Here is a 15,832-nt window from a genome sequence, read left to right as displayed (position 1 = left end):
TAATCACGGATACCCTCTCTGTGCAAGGAAGATCAATCTACATTGCTGACTATGGACGAAATTTGTTCATTTTTATTGCTGTAAGGTTTTTCATTGTTTCGATTTTAATCATGTAACTATTCCACTATTCTCATTGATGGGCATTTGTCTGTCATAAACTGTGCCACCATGAATATTCTTGTACATGTAGCCTATTGCTTGATACAATAATTTTTTAGATCCATTTTATTAGTTTTTTGTAGATATAAATAAGATAAATGGAATGAAAGAAACAAAACCCACTTACTGATAGCTTGCTAGCAAAGGGGCCAGCCACCATCACTTGCATTTTGGCAGACTCAAAGGAAGGCAGAAGAGTGGGAAAGAGTTATAGTGGAAATGGAAGCCTTCGGGTGCACCATGATTAAAGGCTGTTGGCCTGAGGATGCTATAGGCAGGTTAATTGGAAGAAAGACATCCTATGTGATTGGTAAGGAGTCATATATGAAATTCTCTGGTCCTGAGTTAGAAGTAAAGAAAATTAGGGAAACTGTCAATCAAGTCCTGGTCATTTGGGCTGGTTGTTACAGGAGTTACTGTATAGCTTTTTGGATTTTTACAATATTAGAAATGGAAATCTGGCTGCCTAGAAGTTTCAGTTATGCAGATTGGCTTCCTGGGCTGTTTACTGTAGATACAAAGTTGATTTCCTGAGCAGGTTGTTGCAGGTTGTGGAACAGAGTTCTGCTTCTCATGGGGTCTGCCCATTGTCCACTTGAATATTCAGTCTCAGAAATCACTTTTGTGATTCCTGTCAAAACTTCTAGCTTTATTGAGTTTCAGGCATAATAATAAAAGTATATTTTATATCATTTTTTGAAAGTTGAATAATATATCGAATACCTACCTCATTCTTTGACACACAAATATTCTCTCTTCTTCACATCTCTTTCAATTTGATAGATGCTTGACAGGGTCTATTAACAAACTTCAAGCATCACCGTTTGAAGCATAGGTGTTATTAAACAATTCGAACATCATAGTGTTACCGAACAAGAGGAGGTCGGAGGGAGGGGCAATACAATATTTGGCCCACCTAGGGATGCCCAAAACTGCTGTACAACAGGGGCCCCTCCCAAAAACCAAAATACTAAAATCTACTGGGCCCTTCTGTCCGCCGCCAATTGGAAACACATCTCTTAATGCCAGAGATTTGTGAAAAGGAAACAAAATGTTTATTTAATGCTATTGAGGCCTAATGCCACCACTAAAATATCAAAGTCCTTTAGGTTGTACACCTACACCCACACAGCGCTCCCTTCTCCCACTGTCCCAACTCCGGGTACCGTAAATCAGGAAAAGAGCACACGTCCCTTTTTCAGGCCGCTGGTGCCATCAGCTGTGTCACTGTGCAGGATCTCGAGTTAATCCAAAGTACTGTGGTACCCTCTCATAGTCCACTGGCAAGAGTCCTTTGTACCCAGTTCCAGTCAAAGTCTCTGTTGCTTTTCAGGCCCCGCGGCCAAAGGGGGCACCCCAAAGCCGCGTGGGCCTCTTCTACCAAAGCTGCAGGAGTCCGCACTCCACCAAAAACATGTGGCTGTCTTCTTCACCTGGCTGCAGGGATCTCCATTCTGGCAAAGCTGCGTGGTTTTTCCCTTTCACCTGGGAAAGAGGGGGTCCACACTCCGCCAAAACCACGTGGCTCCCTCTTTCACCCCACCAACAGGGGGTCCTCACTCTGCTGAAACCGCGTGGCTCTCTCTCAATGGCTGCCGTGCCTGGCTCTTAAATCCCAGCACCCATCTTCCTCTGTACCCCTATTTCCAACTCCTCCCAAGATCAGTTACACCTGCCAGTATTCTGTATTAATACAAGTTTACTGGGCTGCCATCGTTAGTCTGGGCAGTAATCATCCCATGTCCTCGAGCCAATCTTCTCCAAGCCCCTACGCAGGCGCTGTAACTTGGGGGGACCTGCCCCCAGTTACATCTTGGGGGGAAGTGACTTCATCCCCCTAGCTCCAAGCCTGGCCACAGCCACTTAACATATCCAAGTGACCGCCAGAGGCTATAGATATGTTAAAAGACAATGCCATGGATTAGCTGCAAGGCTGTGGCTGTACAAAACTGTCCCTTCCCCCCAACTCACACCTGTGGGGGTGGGGTGAGGACATCTTATATGTCTCTCCATTATTCCCATACACTTTGAATTCTGGACACCATTCCAAATCTTTTTTTGGGGGGCCCCCTTTGGCTGCACCCTGTATCAATAGTATTGGAATAGTTATCTTGATGCTCCTTCCAATCCTAAGCATCCATGCCAGTGCTCCCAGTTGTAGTATTTTTTTCTTTTAAAAATATGAATGCTTCATGAACTTGTGTGTCATCCTTGTGTAGAGGCCATGCTGACCCTCTCAGTTTCTCCCCAGTACCAACCAGTATATCCACAGCCAAAGCCAGCTGTAGCAGCTTGGTGTGCCATGTAAGGTTAAGGATCCCTGAGTAAGTTCATACATTTATTTTTCCAAGACCATAAGCTAATAAGCAGAAGAACTAAGAATTAAATATAGTGCTTTTGGATTCCAAAATATAGATAGGTAGATAGATAGATAAATAGACAGATAAGTAGATAGATATAATTATTTTTCTTTCTCATCTATATATAAATGCCTCTCAATATTTTAGGTATATTCCCCTAACTAATCAGGCCACAGAAGTACTTTTTAGGTTATCATGTATTAGTAGAAAACCAACAGCCCTGGCTGGTGTAGCTCAGTGGATTGAGCGCGGGCCTGTGAACCAGACAATTGCGGTTCAATTCCCAGTCAGGTCACATGCCTGGGTTGCAGGCCGGTTCCCTGCAGGCCAGTTCCCAGCAGGGGACACATGAAAGGCAACCACACATTGATGTTTCTCTCCCTCTCTCCTTCCCTTCCCCTCTAAAGATAAATAAATAAAATTAAAAAAAAAAGAAAACCAACAGAGAATCAATAGCTATAATAAACAGTTTGAATGTACTAGACATCAAAAAATGATTTTGCACCTAAATTGTTACAAAAAATAATAAAAAATTATCTTCTGATGTGTTGCATTTAACTTTTTACAAATGAAAATGGAGAATTCAAATTATTGTACATTTTGTATTTTATTTTGCATGATATTTAATATGAAAATTCTATTTTATACATATTCATTATAATAAAAGGCAAATAAACTACACAGTAATAAACTGTTAATCTTGAATTCAGCTATTTCCAATGCTTTTAGGCTTACACCTTGTATAGATCATCACTATCCCCACTAACTTTTAAAAGCAAAAGCTCAGTTGTTCAATTTAACTTTGAGAGAGAATCTGAGTTTCTAAAATTTCACTTGGTTGGAGTTGAGAACCACAAGATCTTTGTTTTTTGCCTTTTAGCCACAGAAATGGTATTTGTATAACTTAGTTAATCAAAACAAACATGTAAGACATTACATTTTTAAATAATAAAAAGAAACAAAATATGTCTGATATTTCTTAATATAATATTAAAATTAAAGTATTAAACTTTTATAACAATATCTATTAGCATTTCCTCAAGGACCTTTTATGGAACACCAGTATAATGGAATTATATGCACTATGCATCTAGCATTAGTGACAATTAGAATGCATCGCTATTTTCTAACTCTACCATGGTTTTTATAGTTGAGATTTTTCTCTCCAGTTATCTGATCAGCTGTCACAGAGAACCATTTGGTTTTTTTTCTAAATAGCACTGAACTAAAAAGAAAGAGGCTTTTAATGTTCTTAAATATTTCAACTAGGACATCTGCTTGTTTATATGTTCAACATATATCAGCATTCCAGTTAGCTGATATTCATCACTGAGGGTTTTCTCTAATTCATCACTTTTAGAATGATTTTTGTGCATGCCTGAACTATGGAAATTAGAGCGTGTGGAATGATGGAATTATTTCTATAGCTTAGTAAAGTTTGCCACTTCGTTACTGTCCTTTCACGAAAGCCAAACCAGCTCCTGTCCAAGCTCCTGGATGCCTCCCTAAATAGTCTGGCTCAGGATGCAGCTCAGAAAGGTACTTTCCTTTAGAATGACATCCCACTTCCTTAAATCATAACCAGATGAGGTTTATAACTCATTATATTCTTCCATATGTTTTGGAGTAGAGTGGAATCACTCAGCTGAGAGAGACAAAAACTAGAATATATCTTAATTTCATCTAGGTTCATTGAAGTTTAAGAAACAATATAAGCTTTATTTAGGCCTCTTTATGGTATAATATATGGTTGTTGAAACAGTGATTTCCCTATATTTTAAATTTGAATGATGAGATTATATTAGTATGTTGTTTTGTGTTAACGCAAACTATAAAAATAGAACTAAAGCTTAGAATTCAAGGTAAAACAATGTACCTGAAGTTTTGCGAATTGTGTTCAAGTTCAGTCCCATCTACTAAAAGATGTATGGTCCTGTACTAATTAGGCAACTTCTGTGAACAGTATTTTCTTTTATACTATCAGATAAGATTTGTTCTACTTACATCTGAGATTTTAGGAAGAACTTATGATATATTCAATGCAATGTTATAAAAATGTAATTAATACTGAGTATGTAATAAACCTTTTGCTGCTTTCTATACAATTATTAATATGTTATACAAGTACATTGTAAATTACATATTACCACACAAATATATAAATGTATTATTATATATAGAATAATATTTATCCTTAGACATTAAATAATTAATTTAGTCTTTCTACTTTTGAGAATGGCAAGTGACATTTGAGAACTCATATTACTTTACAATAACCTATCAGTGATCTAACATTATGTAGAAATGATATGCTCTTGCAAGAATAAAAATATGAATGGGTTGATTTCTTATTAAGAAACAAAGACTCAAAACTAAATTCTAGCTGTACAAAGAAAGAGTCCAACTTAAATTAACATGTTATGCAAAAGATAAAAATAAAAGGATAAAAATGATAAGAATTTCAACTAATAAATAAAAAGGGGGAAGAAACAATAATAATAAAAATAAAGAGAATTCAAGTAAAAAAATTATACTGGATCGAAAATCATCATCTTTAAAAAATTATTAATCTTTATTTTATTATATTTTAATTGTTCAAGTATAGTTTTCTCCCCTTTACCCCTATTCCAGCCCACCAATAAGGGTCATCTTATATTGAAAAAATTAAACCTACAGTGAATAGACTGAACCCTTGTGAATGGAATCATATCAGAACCTTTTATAATTACATAATATGACAATCATATTGGAAGACTGATAACTTTTGTCTGTTATAATAAGCAAGATTAAATGAGAGTAAAAAGAATTTAAATAACATGAAATGATTAAACAGATACATACTAATATTTGTACTGTCAGATAATAGGCATTCTTTTTGAATAAGCATTTAGCATTTGTATAAATTAATTATATATAAGATCATTATAGCAAAATGTTGCAAAGTCACAACTGAACAGTTATGGTATTTATTCACAATTCACTGACATGAGATATTAGTTCAAGAGTTTAACTAGAAAAACATTCAACCACTTAAAATTTGAAAGCAGAAATTACTGACAATTAAATCTATTGTTATTTTAGGGTAAAAAAACCAATGTACAAACCTAATCAACAAATCAAGAAAAGATTGTCTTTAAAGACATTAACAGTTGACTTTTTAATAACACTATATTCTATATGAAAATATTTACCAATCTATAATTCTATATCATTCAAAAATAACAATAAAAATTTTAACAAAAACAAAACTAGAGAATTAAAACTCTGCAGATCTGTACTAGGGGAGGTATGAAAAGATGTTCTTCAGACAGACAAAATAATTATTTCAAAATAAAGTTTGTAGCTAGAAGTAGAAAAGCACAAGTGAATTTGAAATGGGTTGTGATCAGTATAAATGAATATTTTTCGTAATTAATAGTAATGTCTTCCTGAGTTTACAGTTCAGACAAGATTGCAGTATATTACAACAATGGTATTTAATTCAGAAAAGGGGTAAATGCAGTTAAAAAGTTCTTTGATTCTTACATAAGACAAAAGTTAAAGAGCTCATGAATATTAGACAATAAAGCAGGAATCATTTCAATCTATGAAAGAATATTATAGTATCTAAAAGAAGAGTAAGACAATGTATAACTGTCTTGCTAATATAGACAGAAAATAGAGTAAAACCTAATAAATGCAAGTAAAATAAAGGAGGAAAAATTAATTCAAAAATATTGGATCATAGGGGATGATGAAAGAATCATTGATGTTTCTCTCCCTCTCTCCTTCCCTTCCCCTGTTTTTAAAAAATATTGGAATTATAAGACAGAGATATAAACAAAATATATCAGTAATAACATTAAATTTAAATTTGCATCTAAATTCATAGAAGCCTAAATATTCCAACAAAAAGATAAAGACTATCATGATGGAAAAAAACAAAAGTTTTATACTGTTGACAAGAGACATTTAAAACAAGGATATAGAAAGAATGAAATCAGAAGGATGATAAAAATTATGCTACTCAAATGCAAATATTAACCAAAAGAATGCCAGTTTAGCTATTATAATGTGAGACAACTATATTTTTTAGGCCAAAAGGATCTCTGAAGATAAAAATGGGCCCTGGCTGGCATAGCTCAGTGGATTGAGCACGGGCCTGCTAACCAAAGGATTGTGGTTTGATTCCCAGTCAGGGCACATGCCTGGGTTGCAGGCCAGTTCCCAGCAGGGGATGCACAAGAGGCAACTGTACATTGATATTTCTCTCCCTCTCTCCTTCCCTTCCTCTCTGAAGATAAATAACTTTAGAAAAAGATAAAATCGGTCACTTCGAAATCCTTAAAGATTTAATTCAAAAAGAAGATATAATTCTAAATTTGTATGCAAAGCACAAGACAAATAACAACACAAACTCAAACTGTATAAGATAAAGTAGAAGCTTTTTAAGAAAACAATAAAGATCAATTCCTCTATGAGTATTTAAAAATATAAATAAAATTGATCTAATTAACATACCTAAACCACTATACTCCAAATTTCAGAATATACGTTCTTGTCAATCATGGAACATTTGCAGCAATTGACCACGTTCTATACCATGAGGTGCATCTCAGCAAATTTCAATGGATTGACATCACAGTGTGTCCTTTGACTAAAATGCAATTTAAATAGAAATTAATAATTTTTAAATGCTAGAACAAGGATTGTAACCTTTTTAAATTAAGAAATGAGCTTTAAAACAACCCATGAAACAATTAAGTAAAAATTAAAATTACAACATAGGTTTAACTGAATGATAACAAAAATACTACGTTTTGAAACCTAGTGGCTTCAGGGAAAGTTGTGTTTAGAGAAAAACTTTTATCTTTAAATTCATGTATTAGAAAATAAATGAAGCAGAAAATCAATCACCATTAGCTCATCTGAGGAAGTTTTTTTAAAGAATAAGTAACAAGTAAATCTAAATAGAACAAACAACATAGAGAATATGGACATGAATAAAATAAGAAACAAATATACTGTAGAGAGAATATGAAAATGTTAAATGTTGATTGTTGGAAAAGGCTAATAAAAGTGCTAGTTTTTAGGAAGATTATCAAGGGAAAGAAAAGGCATAAAGGAAAATAGATTTGTTTTCCTTTAGTGATTGTGGAGGTAGTGCTGGTAGAATGAAGGAGAAAGATTGTTATCATAGCAGCATCTCTGCAGACGTGGTTTAGCAAATATCTGTATTTGCAAAGCAGTTGTTTATATAGATGACCCACTTTTCCCTGAAGGGGTTTACTATACCAACTGGATTTTTCTTATGAGACTGTTTATTAAATCTCAATTATTGATAAAATATATCAGTACTTTTCCTTCTCTTAATATTCTCACATGTAATATAGAACATAGTATTTTTTTCATCCTTGAAGTTTCCTAAAAGGACAAATCCCCCAGCTGTCTATCAAGTGAATTGAACCCAAATGCCTGGATTCTTCCCATGTTTACAATAGACAAGAGAATGCAATTTATTTGTTCTGCTGTGTCTTATGGCTTGTAATGAGACTAAGCACATAGCAAACATACAGGTATGGATATATTTTCATGCCTAAAGAATTTAAAGCATAAAAAGCACTGTTTGCTGAAATCTTTAAGTAGTAACACAAATGCCTGTTTTTTTAAGTACAGGAATTTGCCTAGATCTTATGCTTTAATTTTATATTTTGACTGGAGTTATATTTCATATGTAAGTTTTCCAGCATTTGAATCTGGGTAGCAAAATAAACAGCAACACATAAAAATACAATATTAAGCACTGCTATCTTGCCTCAAAAATTTTTCTTGTTTATTGTTAATCACATGTACACTGTTTATTCTAATGTCTTAAATGTTCCACCAAATAGTACAAATAATCCTTTCTCACTCTTAGCTACACCTCTATTTACGAAGCAATGAGATTATTTCATGATCCCCACAAACACCCCTGACATTCCTGGGTTATCTTTCTGCCTGTTATTCTTATCTTTTCCTGAGGAAACCATAATCATCTTTCAGAGTTACTCCATAGGGTATTTTCTAAATCCCTCCAATAAGATGTAATCTCTTTCAGTTCTTTGTAACTTCATAACCTGTTTCTTGTTCACTGTTTGTTCAACAATTGGGCATTGCCATTTGTGAAATTTCCTAATTTTGAACTTCTAAAGAGCTGAACTGTGTTTTCAAAATATTGTATCTTTATTTTCCTGACATTAATTGAATCGAATAAAATGATTTGAAACTTAAGAGTTAGTAAATGAAGAGTGAAAAGAGGGAGTTGATGAAGGTAGAGAGGCCTTGGGGAGAAAAAATACACATGTGGCTGGTTGAGAGGAGATGGAGGCCTTTGCCTGCAGCGGAGAAGAGAGGACAGGAAGAAGAGAGTTGAATTCCCTTTTGGCCGCTCTCCAGTATATTAAGTCCCACAGCGGGATGGAAAAAACGAATTTTGGTGGGAGTTTTTAGTTGGAACCACATATTTACTAAAGGGGAGTAATAATATTTCTATATTAGATTCCATGTATATGACCTTCATGAAATAATTACCTAGGAATATTCAGTTGAGTATTATAAAAAGCCTAATTTTGATTAGTAATTGAAGGAGGAGTTTATTTGGGATAGGGAAAGACATCTTCTAATGAAATCCATACAAAATAAGTATACATGTTAAGAATAAAAATAACAATGAAAATAGATAATCTATAGCAAACTCCTTAGGCGTCAAGCATTCTGATAAGCATTTTACACAAATATGCCACTACTCCTCATGATAATTCTATTGTTACCCCCGCTGGAGACATAAGGAAGTTGAGGCACGAGCGGTTCAGTTCACCTCAGCCGACACTGCTGGTAACTGTTGGACCCCAGACTCCAATTCAGGTCTTTCAAGCTGAGGGTTCACGCTCTTAATAGTTCACACTATACTGCCTTACCATGAAGAGGCAAACAGTGGGATGGATTTACTTTTACCTAGAAAAGTAATGATAAAAGAACCTCTTGGGAAAAGTGTTTCTTTTTCTAAAAAACTCAACTTGAAAAGAAGATAGTAATAAATTCAGAGCCGAGCCCCAATTATAAGAGACTATGTTTTTTTCCCTCATAAGTATCAAATGATAAACATTATGTTAAATATAGTTTGGAACTTCTTTTCTTCTTTCAGTTAAGTTGCAATGAGTTTATAGCAAATGAAGTCTGTAAGGAAAGGAGACCTAGCCAGACCCAAAGTATAATTTTCATGGTGTACAAATATAAAAAGCCTGTATATTTTAAACTGTTTACTGGTCCAAAGGGATTAGACTATCCAGGGATTTTTGGCCACCAGCATTGCTGAGAAACTGCTAAGACTGCAGAAAAGGAATCGTGTGCACAGCAGAGAAACCTGGCAATTAAAGAGGAGGTGCATGCTAGTACTCTGCTCCGTGACTGTACAAACAGCACAGAAAAGCTCCTCTGCAGTGGAGACTTTCATCTTAACACCACTTGGGTATTGCTGTGTCTGCAGCTATCCTTATGTAGCCTGTCTAGCCAGATATAGATGCTGCCAACAATCATCATGTTCAAAAAGAAAGGGTTAAACAGCCAGAGAGAATCCACATGATAATAATCGTTAGCAGTCTGTGGGGAATAAACAACTCAGAGTCAGGTACTTTTTGCATTCCTCCTCAGACGATGTGCAGAACTCAATTTCCCTGGTGGCTTTATACAGTCTTAGCTCTTTCACAGAACATTCATCAACTCATCCACAATGACAGCTTTGTTATTTTGTGCCATTGTAGTTAATCTTGGTCTTGGGAACTAGGAAATGGTGCTAGACTCTGAAATTCCTTGGTTACACAGGGTGGGGCTAAAGTACAGTTGTTTGTATGGAAAATAATATGATAATAAATAATAATACAAGAATAAACTTTGTGTTTTGCATACTCACAACAATAAACCTACTTTTGCCTCACCTTGTAATTGTCTGATTTCTCTCTCTGACAGTTCCAATCTGGGAAGAGTCAGTTGACAATTGGTAGTTGATGAAGTAAATTAAACGTCAACAGGTGACAGCTAGATAACTCAGAGTCAGCAACAGCTGGAAGCCTCTAACACACTAAGGCTAGAGGGACCAAGGAAGAAGGTAGTAAACCAATACCTGGTGTCCAGAGTCTCCTAGGAGAAGCTGGAACCATGGGAGATGGAATGAGATCAGACAGTGCCAGAGAGCTGACTGGGATAGAAAAGGAAGAAGGAAATAGTTTGCTCCCCTCCTACGTCATCCAATCTCTTGCCACTATCTCCTATTAGCAGAACCAGCAAGAAATCAGTTGACGAATAGCCTGATTATCACAGCTACAAGATTTAGCCTTTCCTACAATGTCAGGTAGCACATAGGAAGGAGGGACCAATCTGCGAGCTAAAGCTTAGTACTGGCAAAGGAAGTGGGAATGAATGGAGGATAGGAGCATATTTGGAGGTATTGAAATAGTTCAGTGGCTTAGTCCAAGGTAGTGGCAGAGAGAAATAACTGATTTGAGCTATATTTAGGAGAAAAATAAATCAGCATGACTTAGTGACAGATTACATTTGAGAATTAAGAGAAAAGAAGCTATTGTGAGCAACTTCAACCATTTTCACTGACTGGGTTAGTTTTGTAGTTTCTGCAGAACTATTAGAACACAACTCAGAATAATCCCTGAGTGCTTAATCAAATTATTCCTCCAATTATTAATAAATAAGAAAGGGTAGCCAGCAATTGGCTAGCCATCATACAGCAAAGGAGGAAAGAGCTTGGCTGCTGCTGTGGGTTACCATGGTTACTGTTTTTGGTTCTTGTCATCAGGAGGTACAGGAGAGAACAGCAAGTTATGTAACCAAGGAACAGAGGACTTACACAATAAGCCATCTATTGGATATCTCTTTAGTCTGAAAATTAGTATTGTTTTACTAGTTACAAAGACTAACTCAGAAAAATGAGAAGGCTACCACAGCGAGCAGTTATGGTAATAATTGCCAGGTGTGTGTGTGTGCATGCATGTGTCATTAAATGCTTGACAAGTACTTTGTGAATTTCTACAAAGAGCCAATTAGCCCGTCTAAACTTAAGTTTTTAAATTCCAAGTGTCATAAACAAGGCGGAGACTAGGGTGTGGTGCACAGGAATTCATGAGCCAAAATGAATGGCTGCAGACTTGTTGCACGCAGATGCCCCTTTGTTAAGGGGGGCGAAGTGAAGCAGACAAGAGAGCTCAGTAGTCACCTGCCCCTGGCAAGCTGCCGTCTGGTAAATCCTCAGCTGAGAGCCAGAACCGTGACAACAGATTATTCTGTTATTATTTTTTTATAAAAAATTAACTTTAGTAACAATGTGAGCAAGAGAGCTGAACCAACTTTATTAGCTTATAATTTAATATCTCTATGGCCCAATATGGAGACATTGTTTAAGTGCACATAATATGATGCATTTGTTTCAGTTCCTGAAAGGACTACAAACAAATGGATGGCACACTTCAGCACCATCACATACTTTTACTTTTAATTTTGTAATGCAATTTATTAGGCTTAGTAACATTGAATTCTGAGAAGATTCACCTTCTTTGTATATGTTTATATTTCACATGTACTAAACCCTCCACTTCTATCTATTTATGGATCAGAAAAGGTAATATATAGGTGTATATGTCACAGGCGCTGAAGAGATCATTATAATGTAAATATCAAACTAGATTAGAATGAGGGATTTGAGAGAAAAAGTTACTAAGCAGGTTGTGTCAAAAAAGCCCCGAAATATCAACCTGACCTGAACAGAGTCTCTGAACCCTGACAAGATAATTGTAGGATACATTCCTGTACCTGGAATCAGAAAACGATCAGATGTTCTACATAGGAAAATAATTGAAAAACAGTTAGGAAACAATCAGGTGACTTGCCATAGCTGGGACCTTAAAGAGCAAGATGCAAATATCTTGATAGAAAACACATGAAGGGCATGCTGATTAAACAATTGATATTGAGATCTTTGATTTTGTGGTAGTAACGACATTAAATTTCATCCTACGTGTACAGAAATAATAACGTCATGCTGGAAGACAACAGATTGGTAGATAGAACCAGGTCCTTACCTAAGATACTTAATGCCTACTTTCAGAGTCCAATCAGGAATTTTGACATTTTAAACAAGAAAGAAGCAGGTCCTAAAATCAGAAGAATTTTTCCTGGGCAATGAGGCAGAAGCAGAGGGAAGGAGGGAGTGGCAGAGGGAGGGAAGGAGAGAATGCATTTTATTATAAATTCTCCCTCACTGGAGAGTTTCTGGCTTTGACCTTGAGTTTCCAGCTCCATTCAACTTTATAAATACCCAAGAGAAGTGGTTTGTTTTGAAGCTTTTGAAGCTTCGAAGCTGGTCAAAGGAAGGAGGGTAACAAAAGGAAAAATATAGAGTAATTAATGGGTAAGGAGGGGACTTAAAATGTCTACACTCTTTAAAATAATTGGATTATTTTTGTACACATTTTTTTCTATTATTGAGGTATAGTTGTTGTTTTGAAAGTTGAAATCCTCTAACTTCTGCTGTTTAGGTCAAAGTCATCTAGCAAGTTCCGTACTAATTAATATCCTATTTATTTTGTGTTGAAGAGCGATGTTTTAAAGAGCGTTATTATTTTCAGAGATTTGACGTTTGTAACAACATTGAAAGAGGGATACAGAGATTTCCCACATACGCTCTGTGCCCACACATGCAGCCTGCCCCCTGGTCATCAACGTCCCGCGCCGGAATGCTACATGTATATTTTAGCCACAGTTTTCCCTTTTTTCACAGTGTCATATATTTGAAATCATACAGAATGTAGCTTTTTCAGATTGGCTTCTCTCACTTTGTAATATGTATTTAAGTTTCCTCCATGTCTTTTCATGGCCTGATAGTTCATTCCTTTTTAGTTCTGAAAAAAATTTTGTTGTGTGAATATATCCTAGATTGTTTATTAATTCACCTTCTGAGGGATATCTCTGTTGCTTCCAGGTTGTGGCAATATTGAATAAAGTTGCTATGAGCATGCTCATGCAGGTTTTTAGTTGGACAGAAGTTTTCAGCTTCTTTGGGTAAATATCAAGGTGTGTGACAGCTGGATTGGATGGTAAGAGTGTGCTTAGTTTTTCAAGAAACCGTCAAACTGTCGTCCAAAGTAACTGTACCATTTTGCAATTCAGCCAGCAATGTGCGAGAGCTCCTGTTGTTCCAAATCGTCCTCAGCATTTGGTGATGTCAGTGTTCTAGAGTTTGGCCATTCTAATGGTTGTATAGAAGCGACTCTTGTTGTTTTAATTTGAATTTTCCTGGTTCAATAATGTGAAACATTTTTATATGCTTATTTACCATCTGTATCTTTTTTTAGATAAAATGGCTATTCATGTTTTTGACTGATTTTTTATTGCATTGTTAGTTTTCTTATTGCTAAGTTTTAAGGGGTATTTTTTGGTGTGTATTTTGGTTACCAATCCTTTGTCAGTCGTATTTTTTGCTAATATTTTCCCCCAGTCTATGATTTGTCTTCTAATTCTCATCATATTGTTCTTCACAGAGAAGAAATTTTTAATTTTAATAGAGCCCATCTTATAAATTTTTGTCTCCCATGGATCCAGTCCTTGATGTTGCATTAAATAGGAATCACCATACCCAAGGCCACCTAGGTTGTTTCACATGAATCTTCCAGGAGTTCTATTAATCTGTGTTTTACTTTCAGGTTTATGACCCATTTTTTAAAAATTATTTTTTATGTTATTACAGTTGCCCTGATTTTTTTCACTTTACCCCCCTCCACCCAGTATCTGCCTTCCTGCCAGTAATCCCCACCTTTAGTCCATGCCCAGGGGTCATACATATAAGTACTTTGGATACCCCACTTCCTACACTGTTGTTAATATCTCCCTGTCTATTTTAGTACCTACCAGTTAGTACTTCTTAATTCCTGCACCTTTCCCCCCATTCTCCCCATCTCCCTCCCAGCTGATAACCCTCCAAATGCTCTTCATATCTATTATTCTGTTCCTGTTCTGTTTGTTTGCTTAGTTAGTTTTTTAGATTCAGTTGTTGATAATTGTGCATTTGTTGCCATTTTCATGTTCATAATTTTGATCTTTTTCTTAAATAAGTCCCTTTAACATTTCATATCATAAGGGCTTGGTAATGATGAATTCCTTTATCTTTGCCTCTTCTGGGTAGCACAAGGTAAATTTATCTGCCCTTCCATTCTAATTGATAGCTTTGTTGGGTAGAGTAATCTAGGTTGTAGGTCCTTGCTTGTCATCACTTTGAATACTTCTTACCAGTCCCTTCTTGCCTGCGAAGTATCTTTTGAGAAATCAGCTGACAGTCTTACGGGAACTCCTTTGTAGGTAACTCTGCTTTTCTCTTGCAGCTTTCAAGACTCTATCTTTATCTTTACCCTTTGACATTTTAATTATGATGTGTCTTATTGCGGTCCTCTTTGGGTCCATCTTGTGTGGGACTCTCTGTGCTTCCTATACTTGTATGTCTATTTCCTTCACCAAATTAGAGAAGTTTTCTTTCATTATTTTTCAAATAAGTTTCCAATTTCTTCCTCTTTTGGGAAAAATGTAAGTTCTGTGTGCATATTTATCTATTTATTTTTTGTGTGTATATGTCTAGTTGTTTCAGCACCACTTATTGAAAAGATTATCTTTGCTTCATTGTGTTGCCTTTGCTCCTTTGTCAAAGATCAGTTGACTGTATTTATAGGAGTCAATTTATGATCTCTCTGTTCTGTTCCATTAATCTATTTTTTAATTATTTCATCAATAATACTCTGTATTGATAATTGTAACTTTACATTAGACCTTCAGCTGTGGTCTCCTTCAATATTGTGTTGTCTATTCTGAGCTTCTTGTCTCTCCAAATAAACTTTAGAATAAATTTGTGGTCTAAACAATTTGAATAAAAGTTTTATCTGATTATATTATTATTTATTCTGTGAGATTTCTTCAATTACCTGATGACCTTTTACTAGAACAACATATTTGCAAAGTACTTAATAAAAATTCTATTTGAATAATTAATAATTCAATTCTTTTTACTAATTCTGGGAAGTTTTACCTTTCAGTTACTTCCAAGTGAAAACTCTTCCTAAATCAATAGCAAGAAATACTAGAAAATAAACTTATATTCCATTTTCCTCATGCCATTATCAAGTACAGAAATACTAATACTAGGTAATGTTTACTGACTGACTATTATATCCACATAGTATAATTATTTAATACTAATGACAATCGAGTGAATTTGGTACTTGTAATTCCCAATTAAAGTTGAGGAA

General features: G+C 35.3%; 1 non-coding gene across 1 annotated transcript; it reads right to left on the bottom strand.

Moving 5' to 3' along the window:
• Window positions 1-2,333: 2,333 nt before the first annotated feature.
• LOC119039131 (U6 spliceosomal RNA) lies at window positions 2,334-2,435 on the bottom strand. Its single transcript, XR_005080562.1, has one exon. It is a non-coding gene; the product is annotated as a U6 spliceosomal RNA (small nuclear RNA).
• Between the last annotated feature and the right edge of the window lie 13,397 nt (window positions 2,436-15,832).

The sequence above is a fragment of the Artibeus jamaicensis genome, unplaced genomic scaffold (assembly GCF_021234435.1).
Source record: "Artibeus jamaicensis isolate MK-2021 breed Jamaican fruit bat unplaced genomic scaffold, CSHL_Jam_final scaffold_474, whole genome shotgun sequence".
NCBI classification, from domain to species: Eukaryota; Metazoa; Chordata; class Mammalia; order Chiroptera; family Phyllostomidae; genus Artibeus; species Artibeus jamaicensis.
Note: the sequence above shows the minus strand (reverse complement) of the source record. Positions and strands in the feature narration are given on the sequence as shown.